The 13,746-nt window shown below is 42.3% G+C and overlaps 1 long non-coding RNA gene and 1 other non-coding gene across 3 annotated transcripts; one reads left to right on the top strand and one right to left on the bottom strand.

Annotated features, from left to right (window-relative positions):
- Positions 1-155: 155 nt before the first annotated feature.
- On the bottom strand, positions 156-4,156 carry LOC120017561. Of its 2 annotated transcripts, XR_005472123.1 has the most exons (5): positions 3,900-4,156; positions 3,467-3,540; positions 1,025-1,093; positions 789-872; positions 156-557 (listed from the first exon to the last, which is right to left on the bottom strand). It is a non-coding gene; the product is annotated as an uncharacterized LOC120017561 (long non-coding RNA). The 2 variants fall into 2 exon arrangements; XR_005472122.1 differs by having other exon boundaries at positions 156-872.
- Positions 4,157-13,133: 8,977 nt separating this feature from the next.
- trnai-uau lies at positions 13,134-13,227 on the top strand. The gene is made up of 2 exons: positions 13,134-13,171; positions 13,192-13,227. It is a non-coding gene; the product is annotated as a tRNA-Ile (tRNA).
- Positions 13,228-13,746: the final 519 nt, after the last annotated feature.

Genomic DNA, 13,746 nt, shown 5'->3' with positions numbered 1-13,746 from the left:
ATAAAAGTTATGCTTCAGTGTGTGGTTTACATGAAGGGAAGTATTACAGGAAGTACGTGTGAACTTCCTCATTCAACCATCCTGACTGCTGGGAAGTGCTAACGAAACCATTTGGTGTGTTAACAAATAAGAGATCACATACCATATTTGTATTTATTTATGAACACTTGTACAAATTGTACAAATGTACAATTCAGTTTGGATACATATCAACACTGATTCAGGTGTTCATGAAATGGTTTAATTCCGAAAGCATATTGTTGCGTTAATCATATTGTTGCGTTTATTTGTCAAGATGTTCTATTACAGTTTGCTTGACTTCCTCTTTTACTCAACACCTACCCAAATCTTTTCTTTGAGTTCCTTACAGAGTGTTAATCTTTAACGTCATTTATGACTCAGGGTTACAATCACGCTCTCTGTAGCAAAAGAACATGCAATCTCTTTCGCTGACCCTCCTTTTTCCTTGTGCGTCGCAGCAGAGAGTGGGCTCGTCAGAGGTCATGCACGTTTCCTCCCTGGGTTTTGAGTGACAAACAGGGAAATTCTCCCCTCCACTGGTACCGGCAGCGTCAGAATCATACAAACAGAAATTCAAACGTATTCCTCTAGCAAACCACAAAATAATAGCATCTACTGTATGATTGACAACCTCTTTCTTCTTGTGTTACTTGAATACAACATTCTTTCTCTAAAGCCATTATTTATTGGGGCAATTCACAAACATGCACATATCCACTCTATCTTCCATTTCCTTTTCTTATTACCACACTCATCATCCCACTCACTGGCTATGTCCCGGAATGAGTAGACTGTCTCCTGTGGACTGAGGGAACTCTTGGCCATCCAGAGTCACATGGGGGGGATCCCTCCTGAGAGAGGAAAAGAGGGTGAGAGAGAAAGTGCAAATAGACAGAAGGAAGCAGAGCAGAGTAAATAAGCAGAGTAAGCAGAGTAAATAAATAGTGAAGGCATGATGACGTGACAGAAATGCAAATTCTCGAATAGATTAGTGATACTGTACCTGCTGCCATAACCAGACATCAGTTTCTCGTTTACAAACCTCTGTCTGCCCGGGCCCATACAGAATGGTCTGTCACAGAGTAGTAGAAGTAACATCAGCACCACCATCATCATCTTTACATTCACTAGTCTGATAAACCAGACCTATAGCTCACTTCCCTCCTACTACACTAGTGATTAACTTACTGTAACTTTCAATATTAGCAAGTCATGAATTTGAATCAGTGGGGAGCTCAGTCTAGACTGGTTGTTGGTCGCTTTGAAAGGTTTCCATGAACGTAAAAGGTCAACAAATAGCTAAGTCATCATTGGGATATTCCAGGGTCACCTCCGTCTCAAACTGGGCCCCGAACATGTAGATGGGGTGTCAGCTGGCCAGGGAGGGACGCTGTTTTCCACTCAGTCTCTGAAGTGGAAGGGGGTCATCACATGCAAGGTGTTCTGAGGCTGTCTGAAGTCTAGACAGACAGAAAATGATAGCACATTGGCCAACAGGGTTTTCGTGTAGTGGGATACACTTGCACAGCAAAATATCCACAAACCCGATGTAAAACCACACAAAAAAATAAAAGTAATGTGCAACACCTATTGAAGCCCACCTTTCCCATTGTCACTTTGTGAGAGGGGGAGTCACCCGGGTTTAACTTGCCTGTTCTGTGCTGCCCCGCCGCAAAAAAAAAACTGAGGACCACAGCATCTGCTCAGTATTCCCTGCCGAGCACTAATGTTCACAAAAAAAGTGTTCTATTTAATGCCGGACTAAAATCAATGACATGCGTCTCACTTTTGAATCACTGGCACCAGCTGGGTCCTCAGGTTTTCACAGTAAAACCCTCTCAAAATGTCTGTAGTGTCATTCACACAGTACCTGAAACCACGAAGAGGCATGATTTACCACCCCCCCCCCCCACCCACGCATTCTCCGAGCTGGGAGCAGAAATGTCTGAGGACCAGATATGGACACAGGAGGACATGGGGTGTGTGTGACACAAACACAAACCTAAAAAATCTGCATTGTTTTTATGGCACTATCACTTATGTTAAACAGTAGACTTGGCGAGAGATGCTTGGAATAAATGTTGTTTCTCTCACCGGTGCCTTATGGATATGCACAAGCTCCCGAGTGGTGCAGGGCTCTAAGGCACTGCATCTCAGTGCAAGAGGTGTCACTACAGTCCCTGGTTTGAATCCCGGCTGTATCACATCCGGCTGTGATTGGGAGTCCCCTAGGGTGGCGCACAATTGGCCCAGCGTTGTCTGGATTTGGCCGGAGTAGGCCGTCATTGTAAATAAGAATATTTTCTTAACTGACTTGCCAAGTTAAATGTATGTTTACCATTCTCTACCACCTTCAGACATATGTCCCCTTCCACCTAGTAGAGCTGCACAAAACAAGACAGGAAGAGGACATGACAGTGAAAAGCAATAACTACAGACTAGAAAAAACACAGATACATCATATGGAGGATATCTTAGGCCTCATATCACATTCAAGTGCTCACTAAGCTATGAATGTGCTTATGCTGACCTCCAGTGGCTAGATTATATTCTTGAAAATGCAAGTACAATCCTCTGCTTTGTAAATACACTGAGTACACAAAACATTAGGAACACCTGCTCTTTCCATGATGTAGACTGACTAGGTGAATCCAGGTGAAAGATATGATCCCTTATTGATGTCACCTGTTAAATCCACTTCAATCAGTGTAGATGAAGGGGAGGAGACAGGTTAAAGAAGGATGTTTAAACCTTCAGACATTTGAGACATGGATTGTGTATGTGTGCCATTCAGAGGGTGAATGGGCAAGACAAAATATTTAAGTGCCTTTGAATGGGGAATGGTAGTAGGTGCCAGGCGCATCGCTTTGAGTGTGTCAAGAACTGCAACACTGCTGGGTTTTACACACTCAACAGTTTCCCGTGTGTATCAAGAATGGTCCACCACCCAAAGGACATCCAGCCAACTTGACACAACTATGGGAAGCATTAGGGTCAACAGCCAGCATCCCCGTGGAACACTTTTGACACCTTGTAGTCCATACCCTGACGAATTGAGACTAAGTCAATATTAGGAAGATGTTCCTAATGTTTTGTACACTCATTGTATAAAGTCTTTACACAGCGCAAATAAGTCTTATAAGTCTTATATCCCATACATAATATCTCTTAGTCGTTTGAATGCCCATTGTCTGCAAGTGCTTGAGATATCATTCCTATGCAATGTCCCTATCTGAAAGTAAGCAACTGATGCAAGGACATTACCACGCTAGTTAGTTAGCAATCAGTCAGCCACAGTAGTAACTTTCCTGACCCACGTGCCTAACCTTCTCACATAAACTCAGTCAGAAGCTTAGCCAATGGGCACACAAAAATCAAGAACTTCACTCAATCCTTCCACAGTATTTGGTCAATGTCATAGGTGAATGCTGGCCTTTTCTCTTACCTCCTCCCCTTCCTCTATGTGTTAATCATTTGTTGGGACCTCCGACAAACACGATGTTCAGCTGACAAAAATGCCTAACGGAGAAAGAAAATATGAAAGCATGCACTTGCTCACATTCATTACCTTTGTCAATCTTTGCCAACATATCGTGAATCATTACTCTTTGACTACTAAAGATAGTCAGGGGGTAAACAGTACTTCTTTTTTTTTTTTTTTACAGCTCAACATGATAATAGCATGGTCCCGTTTTAAAATAACAACAGATGCTTTATATAAATCTTATAGACGATTTGTGAAGCACCTATGCTTATGAACACATTATATGAAGACTTTATCAGTTATAGTTTGTTTAATCTAGTGACACCAGAGTGTGCAACTAAAACTGAAACTATAACTATGTCTATAAACAAAACTAGCCTAGGCTGCTACTCACATGAGTTTGTTGCACACTGGTGGTAAAAAGGCCTTTTCGTTCTCTGCAATCCATTCGTCCACGTTCACAAGAAGTGGTTTCCCACTCATTATTGCAAAGTGATGTGAAAATTATAACCGAAATAATAACTCTTTGTGTATTGAATCACTTAGTTCTGTGTGTTTTTGGGGGGGGTTTCAGAGAGACTGAGAGTCCAAAATACAGAAGTGGGATAACTAGGGTAGGAGTCCGGTGTGATCGGTGAAAGGTTGCTTACATTCCCACAATAAGAAAACTAGTGACAGTGGTGTGGGCGGTCATATAAAACCAAAGCGGAAACACTTGTCAGTAAAGTGATGGAGTGAAGTGATGAGGGGAAGAGGGGTGCACATGTTAATGAGTAGGAGGGAAGCAGGAATCACATTACAATTAGCACTGCAGTCTCTGCAGTCTCATAGAATGTACATGAATAAGCAATGTATATTATAAAAGGTACAATTAAATGAGTTGTATGTTTTTTTATGTTTTAAAAAAACATTTTAAATTGACTGTACTCTATGTTTGAACCAATAGCCTACTGTTTCATTGGCTGAGTTCATCACCTTAAAATCCCCTTCTTTTACCATTTACCACAACATCAGCAAGACAAAGGAGCTGATCGTGGACTACAGGAAACAGAGGGCTGAGCACTTCCCCATTGACATCGACGGGGCTTTAGTGGACCGGGTCGAGAGTTCCTCTGTGTCTACATAACTTAGGAATTAGCATGGTCCACACACACCAAAACAGTTGTGAAAAAGCCACGACAACGCCTCTTCCCTCTCAGGAGGCTAAACAGATTTGGCATGGGCCCTCAGATCCTCAGAAAGTTCTACAGCTGCACTATTGAGAGCATCTTGACTGGCTGCATCACAAATCACAAAAAGCATGTGACAAATACAATTTGATTTGATTTTGATTTGATCTAAAATGTGCATATGACTTACTATTCTACTATCAGCTCTTACTGTCTGGGTCCAGATTGACGACACACAACCAGGGTGATGACATCAGAGGTCAGGGCTGTGTAAGATGAATAGGGCAACCCCCTCAGCCCACCTCCACTGTTAACTAAGAAATAGACAATTTAATTGATTATTTCTCTTTTACTTTCTCATACACTAGCTAATTCCTGTATTCTAAAGAAAACTGACTCACTGGCTGTGTCCACGAATGATCAGACTCCTGTAGACAGAGGGAATCTTGAGGGAGGAGGAAAGGGTGAGAGGTAGAAAGAGAGAGAAAAATGTGAGCAAAGTAGCATTAACAGCTAAGTAGCTGAAAAGTGGTGATCAAATCAAATCAAAGTTAATTTGTCACGTGCGCTGAATACAACAGGTCTAGTAGACCTTACAGTGAAATGCTTACTTACAGGCTCTAACCAATAGCGCAAAAAAGGTATTAGGTGAACAATATGTAGGTAAAGAAATAAAACATCAGTAAAAAGACAGGCTATATACAGTAGCGAGGCTATAAAAGTAGCGAGGCTACATACAGACACCGGTTAGTCAGGCTCATTGAGGTAGTATGTACATGTAGATATGGTTAAAGTGACTATGCATATATGATGAACAGAGAGTAGCAGTAGCGTAAAAGAGGGGTTGGCGGGTGGTGGGTGGGACACAATGCAGATCGGGTCATTCATGCTTGGGGAAGACACATACCAGTTGCAGATCCACAAATTAGTTTCTCTTCTCATCCCCTCAGTCTCTCGTGGCCAATAGAGAAGGGTATGTCATGGGAAGAGCAGGGCAATATGACATCATCATCATCATCATCATCATCACACTCTCTAATCAAGCCCCAGGTGGACTAAAGAGCAGTTTCTCACATTTTCCTTTCCCATCAATTTGTTAAGGATCGGCCCCTTTCCCTCTTAAGGATCGGCCCCTTTTTTTAAATTTTGGCCTAAAATGACATACCCGAATCTAACTGCCTGTAGCTCAGGCCCTGAAGTAAGGATATCCATTTTCTTGGTACCATTTGAAAGGAAACACTTTGAAGTTTGTGGAAATGTGGAAGGAATGTAGGAGAATATAACACATTAGATCTGGTAAAAGATAATACAAAGAAAAAAACTACAGTTTTTTTTGTTTTTTGTACCATCATCTTTGAAATGCAAGAGAAAGGCCATAATGTATTATTCCAGCCCGGATGCAATTTAGATATTGGCCACTAGATGGCAGCATTGCATGTGCAAAGTTTTAGACTGATCCAATGAACCATTGCATTTCTATTCACAATGTTGTATCAAAACTGCCCAAATGTGCCTAATATGTTTATTAATAACTTTTCATGTTCAAAACTGTGCACTCTCCTCAAACAATAGCATGGTATTCTTTCACTGTAATAGCTACTGTAAATTGGACAGTGCAGTTAGAATAACAAGAATTTAATATTTCTGCCAATATCAGATAGGTCTATGTTCTGGGAAATGTTCTTGTTACTTACAGCCTCATGCTAATCGCATTAGCCTATGTTAGCTCAACCGTCCCGCCAATCCTGAAGAAGTTAATGAGCTCCATCTCTCCACACTACATCCCCTCTTCGTCGATATCCTGGAGCTTGGCAGGAGCCACAGTCTGCTGGGAGCTCAGTCTAGACATGTATTTGTGAAATCAGATTAGTTCTTGCTAATCTGCCTCCTTGGAGAGGAAGGTCATGTGACAGATTTATCTCCCAAGCATATGTTAAAGACGGCTGCTACATATGTCACATTTTCATCCCTCCCTCCCTCTCTCCCTCCATCTATCCGTCCATCCAGATACAAGACAGATGATTGCTTAAGTTAGTGGATAGATGATAATGATCTGAATTCATGTTGTCAAGTATGGTTGTTGACATGTTGAATTGTGATCCTCCAATAAACTATCCCTACCATACATGTCTAGACTAGCAGTGTTTTTCATTCAGTTTACAATGTTAACATAACCATACTACAATAAAACAATGGACTCTTTTTCGAAAATAGATTATTATACACAAGCAAAACTGCATCATGTTATAGAGGGTAGCCTGAAGAAAAAGAACATGTTTAGTCAACATAGCCGTGGGAAGTAGTTTTGGGGTGGGGGTGCTGCAGGACTAACACAGGACTAGTGCACTACTTTTGTGAAAAAAAGTTCAACTAAATGTATTTGAGTGTTTACCAGCATGTGTAACTTCAGTCTGATAATTATCTGTGCAAAACAGTTAATCTGTTAATACTTGTGGAATTCTTGCTTGATATTTATTTTCCAGTTTCTTGAAATACTTTGCAAATGCAACTTATTTCGTTGTGAAAACTGAAGGTGTCTACTCAGTTGTTTTACAATTTAGTAGACACCCTTATCCAAAGCAACTTACAGTAGTGAGTGCATGTATTGCATACTAATCCCCCATGGGAATTGAACCCCCAACCCTAGAGTTGAAAGCATCATTCTCTACTACCAACTGATCCACAGCATCACATCACAAACCAGTTGATGTGTCAATGTACTCAATCAATTACTGTATTGTGCATTGTCTTTATGGTGATCGAAAGTCCACAGGTATAAATCTTAATGACCAGCCTATGTTTTGTTCCAAGATGGCATAGCAGTTCAGACGTCTTTTTTGTCCTCGTATTGTCGTGTCCTGTATACATATATATTTACACCTTTCTTCGCATATCTTTATATATTTTATTATCCAAGAACTCAACTACAAAAGCTTTCCTGCAACCCGCCTCACCAATTACAAAAAAAAGTATTATTTACCTCAAATCTGAAAATCCACAGTGGTAGCTAGCCAGAGGCTAACCAGAAGCCGGCCGAAACTAGCCAGAAGCTAGCCGGAAGCTACCCAGAAGCTAACTAGAAGCTAGCCAGTAGCTGATCTGAAGCTGCCCAGAAGTTACCCGGTTTGCTGGCTAGCGTTGGAGTTTCAGCTGCCCACGTTTTGTGGTCTTCAGCTATTCCTTTAGCTCGATAATCTATCGGCACTTTTGTGCAACGCGACTCGGACCGGAGCATACCGGGCCTATTTTTCTCAGTGTCCCCGGATTTCAGCCGCAGGCTCTGGACGTTTGCACCTTGATTTCGCAGCTAGCTAGCTGCAAACCGTGTGACTATTGGCTTACGTCGATCCCGGAGCAAACTTAAATTATTCCGAAGCTAGCCAGCTGAGGAGTTCCATCAGCCATTCCTGGGCTACAGTCACCTATCCGGACCCGTTTTTTTTTTGCTGCAGATGCGGAGCCCCATCGGGCCTTCACGACTGACTGCCGACATTATCTGCCCGAGGGAGTTATCCAACTGGCACCTCCGTCGCAACGTTACCTGAACGCTCATCTGGGGCCCGCTAATCGTTAGCTGTCTTATTGGCTGCTATCTGAATAAGTATATCGGACAATTTTTCTTGGGTCACTATATCTATTTTGCCAATTGGATTGATCCCCTCTACTACACGGAACCCCACTAATCTACCGACGGAAACGCACGAGGTGTCTAAAAAAAAATAGACTTCCATCCTATGCTATCTTGCTACCGATAGCCATCTACCCGGCCAGCTGTCTGGATCGCCGTGACCCCAACCAACCTCTACTCACTGGACCCTTATGATCACTCGATTAAGCATGCCTCTCCTTAATGTAAATATGCCTTGTCCATTGCTGTTCTGTTTAGTGTTTATTGGCTTATTTCACTGTAGAGCCTCTAGCCCTGTTCACTATACCATATCCAACCTTTCAGTTCCACCACCCACATATGCGATGACATCACCTGGTTTCAATGATGTTTCTAGAGACAATATCTCTCTCATCATCACTCAATACCTAGGTTTACCTCCACTGTATTCACATCCTGCCATACCTTTGTCTGTACATTATTCCTTGAAGCTATTTTATCGCCCCCAGAAACTTCCTTTTACTCTCTGTTCTAGACGTTCTAGACGACCAATTCTCATAGCTTTTAGCCGTACCCTTATCCTACTCCTCCTCTGTTCCTCTGGTGATGTAGAGGTGAACCCAGGCCCTGCAGTACCTAGCTCCACTCCTATTCCCCAGGCGCTCTCTTTTGATGACTTCTGTAACCGTAATAGCCTTGGTTTCATGCATGTTAACATTAGAAGCCTCCTCCCTACGTTTGTTTTGTTCACTGCTTTAGCACACTCTGCCAACCCGGATGTTTTAGCCGTGTCTGAATCCTGGCTTAGGAAGACCACCAAAAATTCTGACATTTTCATCCCTAATTACAACATTTTCAGACAAGATAGAACGGCCAAAGGGGGCGGTGTTGCAATCTACTGCAAAGATTGCCTGCAGAGTTCTGTTTTACTATCCAGGTCTGTTCCCAAACAATTTGAACTTCTACTTTTAAAAATCCACCTCTCTAAAAACAAGTCTCTCACCGTTGCCGCCTGCTATAGACCACCCTCTGCCCCCAGCTGTGCTCTGGACACCATATGTGAACTGATTGCCCCCCATCTATCTTCAGAGCTCGTGCTGCTAGGCGACCTAAATTGGAACATGCTTAACACCCCAGCCATCCTACAATCTAAGCTTGATGCCCTCAATCTCACACAAATTATCAATGAACCTACCAGGTACCACCCCAATTCCGTAAACACGGGTACCCTCATAGATATCATCCTAACCAACTTGCCCTCCAAATACACCTCTGCTGTTTTCAACCAAGATCTCAGCGATCACTGCCTCATTGCCTGCATCCGTAATGGGTCAGCGGTCAAACGACCTCCACTCATCACTGTCAAACGCTCCCTGAAACACTTCAGCGAGCAGGCCTTTCTAATCAACCTGGCCGAGGTATCCTGGAAGGATATTGATCTTATCCCGTCAGTAGAGGATGCCTGGATATTTTTTTCAAATGCCTTCCTCACCATCTTGAATAAGCATGCCTCATTCAAGAAATTTAGAACCAGGAACAGATATAGCCCTTGGTTCTCTCCTGACCTGACTGCCCTTAACCAACAGAAAAACATCCTATGGCGTTCTGCATTAGCATCGAACAGCCCCCGTGATATGCAACTTTTCAGGGAAGCTAGGAACCAATATACACAGGCAGTTAGAAAAGCCAAGGCTAGCTTTTTCAAGCAGAAATTTGCTTCCTGCAACACAAACTCAAAAAAGTTCTGGGACACTGTAAAGTCCATGGAGAATAAGAACACCTCCTCCCAGCTTCCAACTGCACTGAAGATAGGAAACACTGTCACCACCGACAAATCCACTATAATTGAGAATTTCAATAAGCATTTTTCTACGGCTGGTCATGCTTTCCACCTGGCTACCCCTACCCCGGTCAACAGCACTGCACCCCCCACAGCAACTCGCCCAAGCCTTCCCCATTTCTCTTTCTCCCAAATACAGTCAGCTGATGTTCTGAAAGAGCTGCAAAATCTGGACCCTTACAAATCAGCCGGGCTAGATAATCTGGACCCTTTCTTTCTAAAACTATCTGCTGAAATTGTTGCCACCCCTATTACTAGCCTTTTCAACCTCTCTTTCGTGTCATCTGAGATTCCCAAAGATTGGAAAGCAGCTGCGGTTGTCCCCCTCTTCAAAGGGGGGGACACTCTTGACCCAAACAGCTACAGACCCATATCTATCCTACCCTGCCTTTCTAAGGTCTTCGAAAGCCAAGTTAACAAACAGATTACCGACCATTTCGAATCCCACCATACCTTCTCCGCTATGCAATCTGGTTTCAGAGCTGGTCATGGGTGCACCTCAGCCACGCTCAAGGTCATAAACGATATCTTAACCGCCATCGATAGGAAACAATACTGTGCAGCCGTATTCATTGACCTGGCCAAGGCTTTTGACTCTGTCAATCACCACATCCTCATCGGCAGACTCGACAGCCTTGGTTTCTCTAATGATTGCCTCGCCTGGTTCACCAACTACTTCTCTGATCGAGTTCAGTGTGTCAAATCGGAGGGTCTGTTGTCCGGGCCTCTGGCAGTCTCTATGGGGGTGCCACAGGGTTCAATTCTTGGACCGACTCTCTTCTCTGTATACATCAATGATGTCGCTCTTGCTGCTGGTGAGTCTCTGATCCACCTCTACGCAGACGACACTATTCTGTATACTTCTGGCCCTTCTTTTGACACTGTGTTAACAACCCTCCAGGCGAGCTTCAATGCCATACAACTCTCCTTCCGTGGCCTCCAATTGCTCTTAAATACAAGTAAAACTAAATGCATGCTCTTCAACCGATCGCTGCCTGCACCTGCCCGCCTGTCCAACATCACTACTCTAGACGGCTTTGACTTAGAATATGTGGACAACTACAAATACCTAGGTGTCTGGTTAGACTGTAAACTCTCCTTCCAGACTCACATCAAACATCTCCAATCCAAAGTTAAATCTAGAATTGGCTTCCTATTCCGCAACAAAGCATCCTTCACTCATGCTGCCAAACATACCCTTGTAAAACTGACCATCCTACCAATCCTCGACTTCGGTGATGTCATTTACAAAATAGCCTCCAATACCCTACTCAATAAATTGGATGCAGTCTATCACAGTGCCATCCGTTTTGTCACCAAAGCCCCTTACACTACCCACCACTGCGACCTGTACACTCTCGTTGGCTGGCCCTTGCTTCATACTCGTCGCCAAACCCACTGGCTCCAGGTCATCTACAAGACCCTGCTAGGTAAAGTCCCCCCTTATCTCAGCTCGCTGGTCACCATAGCAGCACCTACCTGTAGCACGCGCTCCAGCAGGTATATCTCTCTGGTCACCCCCAAAACCAATTTCTTCCTTTGGCCGCCTCTCCTTCCAGTTCTCTGCTGCCAATGACTGGAACGAACTACAAAAATCTCTGAAATTGGAAACACTTATCTCCCTCACTAGCTTTAAGCACCAGCTGTCAGAGCAGCTCATAGATTACTGCACCTGTACATAGCCCATCTATAATTTAGCCCAAACAACTACCTCTTTACCTACTGTATTCATTTATTTATTTTTGCTCCTTTGCACCCCATTATTTCTATCTCTACTTTGCACTTTCTTCCACTGCAAACCAACCATTCCAGTGTTTTTTTTACTTGCTATATTGTATTTACTTCGCCACCATGGCCTTTTTATATTTTTTATTTATTTTTATATATATTTTGTTTGCCTTCACCTCCCTTATCTCACCTCACTTGCTCACATTGTATATAGACTTATTTTTTCACTGTATTATTGACTGTATGTTTGTTCTACTCCATGTGTAACTATGTGTTGTTGTATGTATCGAACTGCTTTGCTTTATCTTGGCCAGGTCGCAATTGTAAATGAGAACGTGTTCTCAATTTGCCTACCTGGTTAAATAAAGGTGAAATAAAAAATAAATAAATAAAATGTACAATACAGTAATGTACATTTACATTAAGTGGTTTGTAAGGATGGCAAATTAATACTGCACAAAAAATGCTTGTTTTATTTGATCAAGATAAATATTTAATTTGATGTGGATCTTTTGGGTATTTGCCCATAACTTTGCACATTTTGATGTAAATATTTAATGAAAGGGTTTTGTTCTTTCTGGATTCAAGTAGAATAACGACCACAGAGAAAGGGACAGGGCAACAACTCTTACAATTCCAACTGTTGAATCCTGCAAGATACTGTTTTATACAGCTACCTTTTTTGCCAAACCAGCAATGCTGACATTGTTCCTTAATTTAAGGTTAGGGCTAGAATTAATGTTAGCAGTGTTGTTAAGGTTAGGGTTACGGTTAGGAACATAAACTGTAGAACTATGTGGGGTTTAGCCATAACTTTGTGGCTGTGGTAACTAGTAACGACCCTGTAGCAGCCAGGATTTCACAGAAAGCATTAGCAACTTGTTATGAAATTAATATTCATACTACAACCACACAGTATAATATCACTTTCCAGATTAACTGTCAAATACACACGGCCAATATAGGAAAATACAATTTAGTCACAATAGACTCGACAACGGACAGATCTCTATCCATCCAGTGATCAGTTCAGGCGAACTAACGTTAGCAAGCTAAGTTAGTTAGCTATGTTCAAACAACGCAAACGACTGATTCGGCAAATCAGTAATTTGTTAAAGGTTAGTCGGGTCTTGGTCGGTTTCTATGGGTGATGCTGCATGGTTCTGTTTGTGTTGTAACACATAACAGAAAATATAATTACCGATAAATAAATCATTAAAAAAAGAGATGATAGCATCCGGTTTAGACTGTTCATAATCTCTATTGCTGAGCCATAGTAGTGGAGCTCCAGTGGCGCAATCGGTTAGCGCGCGGTACTTATATGACAGTACATTGTAGAGCTATGCCGAGGTTGTGAGTTCGAGCCTCACCTGGAGCAGTATTTTTACTGCTGCAGAAAAGTGAATAGGTATCTGTTGAATTTGAGATAATATTGAATACGTGAACCAGCCTCTCTGTACCTACCTAAACTGTCAGTGACTGACAATTAATCCGTGTAGACAAAGATGATATCAGGTAGGGACTTTCTTCTCTAACATATTTTTTTTGCCTAAACCTAGTAGAGATACAAACATGTAGGTAGAGTAGCCTAGATATTACTGCACTGTGGGAACTAGAGGCACAAGCATTTCGCTACACTCGCAATAACATCTGCTAACCACGTGTATGTTACCAATACAATTTGATTCGATTTAATCACGATTTGTCATGTCTTAGCTACATGCTATTTCTTAGCTACATGTTATCATTAACATATATTCCTGTTGTTTTATGTTGCGCTGATCAAGGCACGTGCACATGGGTATTTGGGTGAGTGATGATCACATTCACATCCATGCGTGCTTCGAAATGAAGACATACAACAAAATAGCTATTATCCACACTCCCATCGTGGGGG

This window comes from Salvelinus namaycush, chromosome 22 (genome assembly GCF_016432855.1).
Source record: "Salvelinus namaycush isolate Seneca chromosome 22, SaNama_1.0, whole genome shotgun sequence".
NCBI lineage: Eukaryota > Metazoa > Chordata > Actinopteri > Salmoniformes > Salmonidae > Salvelinus > Salvelinus namaycush.
This window is presented reverse-complemented; position numbering and strand designations above follow the sequence as displayed.